The sequence below is a fragment of the Vigna umbellata genome, chromosome 3 (genome assembly GCF_029865625.1).
Source record: "Vigna umbellata cultivar VRB3 chromosome 3, Vumbellata_1.0, whole genome shotgun sequence".
Lineage (NCBI taxonomy): Eukaryota > Viridiplantae > Streptophyta > Magnoliopsida > Fabales > Fabaceae > Vigna > Vigna umbellata.
Window position 1 is genome coordinate 57,324,431 of NC_142167.1, and position 7,555 is coordinate 57,331,985.

The 7,555-nt window shown below is 31.5% G+C and overlaps 1 pseudogene; it reads left to right on the top strand.

Moving 5' to 3' along the window:
* Positions 1 to 2,959: 2,959 nt before the first annotated feature.
* On the top strand, positions 2,960 to 3,412 carry LOC124825508 (uncharacterized; annotated as a pseudogene).
* Positions 3,413 to 7,555: the final 4,143 nt, after the last annotated feature.

Genomic DNA, 7,555 nt, shown 5'->3' on the forward strand with positions numbered 1-7,555 from the left:
AATCAAACAACTTTTATTTTCAAAGAAAACTTTTTTAATCTTTCTCAAGTAGTTATCTGACACTCAACAATTTTTTATCAATTTTAAGAACATACACTATTCCCTATTTTCTTGGATACAGTAAGTATTACAAAAGTGAAATTTTTGGTGTGTAAGATAGGGTTGGAAAAAAAGCAAAGAAAGAGTTAGCAGGAATCATCCAGGTATAACCTTCATCAAAAAATAAATGTTAAAAAAATTAGTTTTTACTTCTTTTAAATAAGGATTTTACTTAAACGGGTATTCATCTCCGTTTGTTTGTGTTCACTTGACATGCGTTTAAAAAGAGTAAAAGAGACCTGGGATGATGGATGGATTAACTCTCTATTGTTTTTATATTACAACAAGTCCACTTCATATACCTAATTTTGATATTTATTTGTTTTAAAATTATTTATATATAATATAATATGACATGATATCACGTGCCGCGTGACAATATTTTTCTATTATCTTGTTTTAATTTATCCAGTTTTAAGGTTTTAATATTAAAATTAAAAATATAATAATCTTTTACTCTAATACAATGTTTATTTTTGTTTTTTAACAAACTAAGCATTCGTAAATTAAATACATAATAGACTATAAGTAGGATATATTTGATAAAATAAGAATTAAAAATATAATAACTTTTTTCTCTAATAAAATGTTTATTTTTGTTTTTTAACAACTAATCATTCGTAAATTAAATACATAATAGACTATAAGTAGATATATTTGATAAAATAAGAATTAATTTTTTTAATATAAAAAATGTAATTAGACAAAAGTATATATAAAACAATTACAATTGAAAGAGGAAAGAAAATAGGTCATTCATTATATTGGGATGAGAATATTGGCATGGGTTATTTTATAAATATAAATCTGTGGTTTTAAATATTTAAATTGAATTTAGTTTCAGTCTACAGTAATATTTTATATCCGAGTTTTTCTATTTTCTTTTTTATGAATTTAGTGAGAAAGTCGAAATTTTAGTCAACTTTCCATTAAAACAATCTAATATGTATAGAAATAAACTTAAAAAACATAACACAGTATTCTTTTAAATGCAATAATCTATTTATTTTTGCAATGTTTTTATGTTTTTCAAAAACATTGCAATACAAATAAAGACAGTAACAGAAGAGTATCTATGGAAGTATTTGCTGAGAGACATTATCTCTTGTGCAGCAACATAAATTTTGTTTATCTTTAGGGCAACTACTACTACCATTTTTGTAGCCAAAAAATACACAGTAACTGTTACAAGCTCTAATATCTGGACAATGGCCTCCCTTCTGACAAATTTGTTCTGCAGATCCTAATAAAATCAATGCAATCTCATTATAAACTCTATACAAATCATACTTTTCTCTTTAATAAACTCAACTATCACAAACATAATACTTTCTATCAACCATTCCACCACCACCAACAATTATAATAGTTTTAAATATTTCCATACCTAATCATCAAACTTAAGACTATTAGAAATAAGAGATCATTCATGTGTTCTGTGTTAAAATATTTTTTTTATGAAGATTGAAAGTTAAAAGTTAACGTAAAAAAAATTATACTAGTATTGAAAGTCTTATATTGACTGTAATTAGTTAATTTTGTAAAATTAAATTAAGTTTAAAATTCATTTTTTAATATAATATTAGAATTATGATTTAGAGTTTAATTTAAAAAATTATTATTTGTTAGCTATTAACTCTTTTATATATAATATTTAATTTTATATTTGAGATATATACTGTGAAAAAAATGTGTTGAAAATTCAGTTTTACCTTAATTAAAAATAAAATTAATATATAATATATAAGTAAATGTAAACTTTATTTTATAAAACATATTTAAATTATATTATTAAAGTTAAGTTAGGCTTAACATTTAATTTTTAACAACTATAAACATATTAATTTAGAAGCATATTAAGTGTATTACCTGGAGTTGAAAGAAAAACAATGCACATAATTGACAAGATAAAGCCTAGATGGATGATTCTTCTGTTAGCCATTTTGTGAAGCTGAGTCTGTTCACTTGCTTTATAATCTTCATTCTGTATGGGTTTATATAGAAGTAGATTATGCTACATTAATATAAATTATAAATATTAAGTATTTCTAATTACTGTACATAAGAAAAAAACCAAAAATGTGAATAGCAAATAGTTTTAAAGAAAGAAGAAAATCATTGTTTTAAAATCTGTCCATTTTTGTAACCTTGTAAAATGGCATAGAATAAGTCTTATACACTGCCCCCAGTCTTTTCAACCCTAAACTCTAATTTTAAAATAATCTCTAAATTAGGAATCACAAAGTTAATGCATTCTGATTTAGGTTTGGTTATATATATATATAATATATATATATATATATATATATAATATATATATATATATATATATATATATATATATATATATATATATATATACGGTTTAATCATTCACGAAGTCCCTTTTTTCGCGTGAAATCTCAATTTAGTCCCTTTGTTTTTGGAAATCTCAATTGGATCCCAATTTTATGAAAATATCAACAATTGGATCCTTTCCGTTAAATTGTCTCCAACGACGTTAGTGTGTGTTTGACGTGACACGCTGTAGTCAGTTTCTTAACTGACGTGGCTGACTGAAGTAGGGCAGCTGAAGCACGTGGATAATTCAATTTTTTAAGTAAAAAGAAAATGAAAGTTTTAAAACAAAATTGGGATTGAGAATGTTATTTTATCGAATTAGGGATTGAGATTCTTCTGAGTTTTTCTAGGGTTCGTCCAAAGTTCAATCCAGTTCAGAAATTGGGGTATCATTTTGGGGATTTAGGGTTCAATCCAAGTTTGTAGTTTTTCCACAACTACACGCTTTGGACTTTTCGCAAGCACCTTGTATTTCTACTTTTGGCACATTCAACACCCTCTCCTCACACCATTGCCGATCATGGCCTCTGAGTACACCTGCACGGCGTGCAGCTCCAACCTCAATCTCAACTCCGCCTACGCCTTCCCTCGGACTTCTACTTTGAGGCCGGAAACAAAGACTCCATCTCTTTCTCCACCGTAGATGAAGCCAAGTTCAAGTTCGAGATGGAGGACAAGATTCACCCCTTCTTCGAAACCGTCAACTACTGGGGAATTCAGAGGAAGAGAACCAAGATCAAGTGCAACACCTGCTCCTCTCTCCTTGGCCATATCTACGACGACGGTCCACTGCTTACCAATTCTCCCGGTCAGTTTCACATGGGACCCAGCCAAGTCATCCCCCGAGCACCAAGATATAGGTTTAAGACCAAAGCCATCACAATCTCTTCTACTTAATTTCAAACTATGTCCTTTGTTATACAGACCACCGTAGCTTATAGCTTCTGTAATATTGTACTCTTCTCTTTGAATTTGTGTGTGTACATTTTTGCTGTTACTATATGTAATCTACGTTCTTGATTGACATTTTGTGTTTAGAATCATAATAGAACACTGGTTTATACTTCGATTACAGATTGCATTGCAAATTGCATCTGTCAAGGTCAACTTGGATTAAACCCTAAATCCCCAAAATGATCCCAATTTTGCTTTATTACTTCCATTTTCTTTTTATTTAAAAAATTGAATTATCCACGTGCTTCAACTGTCCTACTTCAGTCAGCCACGTCAGTTAAGAAACTGACTACAACGTGCCACGTCAAACACACACTAACGTTGTTGGAGACAATTTAACGGAAAGGATCCAATTGTTGTAATTTTCATAAAATTGGGATCCAATTGAGATTTCAAAAACAAAGGGACTAAATTGAGATTCCACGCGAAAAAAGGAATGATTAAACATATATATATATATATATATGTATATTCTATACAATTTTATTATTTTAAATATTAATTAAACAATTTTTATATAAAATCAAAAGATAGTAAAATAAAACATAATATTATGTATGCAGTATTAAAAAGATATATATTATAATGCCTAAAAATTAATAATATAATTTTTTTATATAACATATATTTATTTTTTATTTTTTATTTTTTATGTTGTTTATGGTAAAACTTATTTATTTGGTCTAATCATTATAAAATTAATTTAAATGTTTTTAATGTAAAATAAATGAAATATGTTAATTTAAAATTATATTTAGATATTATAATTTTGATATGACATGATATTATTTAATATTTGGTCTCATTCTCCTATTCAAGTGTTTGTTTATAAAAAACAAGTTTGAAAATATTCCTTGAAATGGTGGCGTCAAACTAGTTGCAACACATTATGGATAATTATGGGCATTTTTAGCAACTGGTCTTTGAATCCTTATGGCTGAATGTCCCCACTTTTTACATCACTCCTATTATGTATGTTAAAATTATTTCTATTTCTCTAAAGAATAAGAAGATCTAGATATATAAGGTTAAAGGTAAAAAGTTGAATATATATAAATTTATATCTCTATCTTGTTAAGATTTTATATCTCTATCTTGTTAAGATTTAGTAGAAATTAAGTACCTCTGAAATTATAATAGAATTAAAATTTAAAGGGATGTCACATACATATTCTTTTATTTATAATCAAATATCAAAAACTAAATTATAATTGTGACATCCCAAAATATATAGCAAAGTATATACGTAGAATGCATCGATTATAATAATAGAAACAGTTAAGGGTACACAATAGATGGAAATAAGGAGTACAGTTATCCAAGTCTGGCTGGAAAACTTTAAAACTTAAGTACAAGTTCATAATTCTCCAAAATACAAGACTAATGAAATTTTAAAGGGACCTAAAAAGTTTCCCGAAATGACGGATCATGATAAAATGAAGTCTAGAAGTCTTTCAAAATGAAAAGCTATTTAACATAAGAGCTGGTAGAAATCCTAAGCACTAGGTGCAGGGTCTTCCTCAACTTCCAAAGCTTGCTCCAAAGGTACATCATCACCTACTGCTCACATCCAAAGGATTGGATGATCATCGCAAGGGGGAAAGCAAACACATGCAACACATACAAATGCAAGGGTGAGCTAGGTCTCAAACAATCATACAATTCATTTTCAACCAATCTAGCATTTACCAGAATATCCATACACATAAGTCATCATAAACATAAGCATTTATTTCATAAAACTCATCAAGACAAGCATCCTATCATGTTAAGACTCTAGACACGTCCGGACATAGAATATATGTAGAGCTGGGGCGGGTTGTGCACTTGTGATGGCCTCTACTGCTTTGCAAAGCCATTGCCGAGGGGTTCCACCCGACCATACACAAGGCTAATCCGTTACCGCGGAATAGACCTCCAGTGATAGCGTCTACCCTAGGACCTCCCACTACTCCCACCACACGCGTCAATCCTCTCTAAGTGAGAATGAAAAACCGTTGGAGTGTTAGGGATAACCCCCCATATGGAAGCCTCTTACATTCATTCAATACACTAACTGATCCCACCGAGGGATCTAAATTTCCGATTAAATCCGACCATTTTAAATGTCATGATATTCCTTTTGGATCAACAATGTACATCACAAACCACTTATAACCATACACTTTCAACCAATCTGAATCACATGAAGATGCATTCATAAATTGTAACCGAAATATTTAAATAGCATCACTTACTGGAATAAGAGAAAACATAACAGAAAATATCACCACTGGACGAACACTATATGGACGAGCGCCAAAAGCCCTTGGATGGACACTGTTTGGACGAACGTCCTAACCCATTGGACGGACACTATTTGAACGAACGCTGTTACTCTTAGTCGAGCACTATTGGGACGAGCGCTGTTAATGCAAGCGTTCCATGAACGAACGCTGTGAGATCAAACACTAGGCCGAACGTCACCAATATGGACGCTCGCTGCTACCTATGGACGCTCGCTACTAATTCAACCCCTGACCGAACGCTAATTAAACCTTCAACTGACCGAACGCTACTAAACCTTCAACTGACCGAACGCTACTAAACCAGCGAATGAACGAACGCTACTAACCAAGTTCCTAAACCATAACTTGAGCGATCGTTACTTAAACCAATGACCGAACGCCATTAATATCCTCCCCTAAAACCGAACGCTCTCCAGACAAGGACGAACGCTAATTGCCTAAACCAAAGCATGATTATGACCGAACGCTACTCAGCACATGGCATGACCGAGCGTTCAACTCCGACATGGACGAACGCTCAGTTTGCGCATTCTGCAGAATTTAATTCTGCAGAATTCTCAGAATCCTGCAGACTGTATCAGAATCTCCTTGACCATTTCTAACCACTTTTCTCAACTTCTTAGACTCTTAATTCTCGTTTTAGGCTTAATTAAACTTATCCAAATGATTCTAAACATTTCCACTACCATTTTTAAGTGATTAAAGTTCACTCTCAGCCCCAAAACACTAACTTCAACAACTTAGGGACCCAAAACCCAATCTTACCACTTTGCACCTATCTTGACCAATTTAGTGACTCAAACAAGTCACAATACAGTGGGTGAAACTGTCCCCACAGTCCAAAAACATGACCAACCTCATTTGCTCAAAATCACTACCTCACTTCCTCTAAAATGACCAAAAAGTGACCCTAAGACACTTGATTTTCCTTCCTATCAACACCACAACAAATTTTCCACACCAAAGCAGTTCCAACATACATAATTCATCACTCAAAATCATCCCAAACAGTTCATATCCATCAATCACCAAATTCACATAACACTCACACTTCCATACATGCATTTCAAGTTAGCAAAATCAAAATTATGCTTCCAACAACATACCAATTTGAAAATCATCATGCATTCACGTCATACAACTAAATCGAAAAAGAAGAACTAGCTCCCCTTACCTTAAGTGTAGACAACCAAGCTCAAGTAGGAACCCTAGACCACTTGCTTGCACTTTCAAAATGTTAGAATCACCTATAAATCATCAATTGATGATAGAAAACGAATCTTAGCACCACATAGAAGCTAGATTATGGAAGAAAACGAAATGGGTTGCATGCAACAAGTTCAATCACATGCTTACAACCCTAGGGCACATGAGAAAGGGGTTTTCTTACCGGTTCAGATTAGAGAAAATTGATCGACTAAGAGCAACACCCGCTACTTTGTGATCGTTGGGGCAGCACCTAATCGAGAATTTAATGGTTCAGTGTGAAGAATGGAAAAGGGAGAAGATATAGGAGGAGGAGAGAGCTTGCAGGAAGAGGAATGGTTTCTCAGACAAGAGAAATGAGTTAAAAATCAATGTTTCAAAACTAATGTAATTTTATTTTAAAGTACTCAACCTCTCATCTTTTGCCACTTGTCATCCCCTTTTTGCTGACTCAAATCCAAGTCTTTACAATAATTATATAAGAGTTAAATAAAAATATCAAATAATAATTAGATAGAGATGAAATAATTGTAAAAATTATTAAATGTATGTCTTTTAAATTAGAAAAATTAATACAAGTTTTTGGACTTGAGTAATAAATTAAAAGTATTTTTGTAAGTTTAGATGAGATAAAAACAAGTATTAAAAAGAGTATGAAGACGAGATAT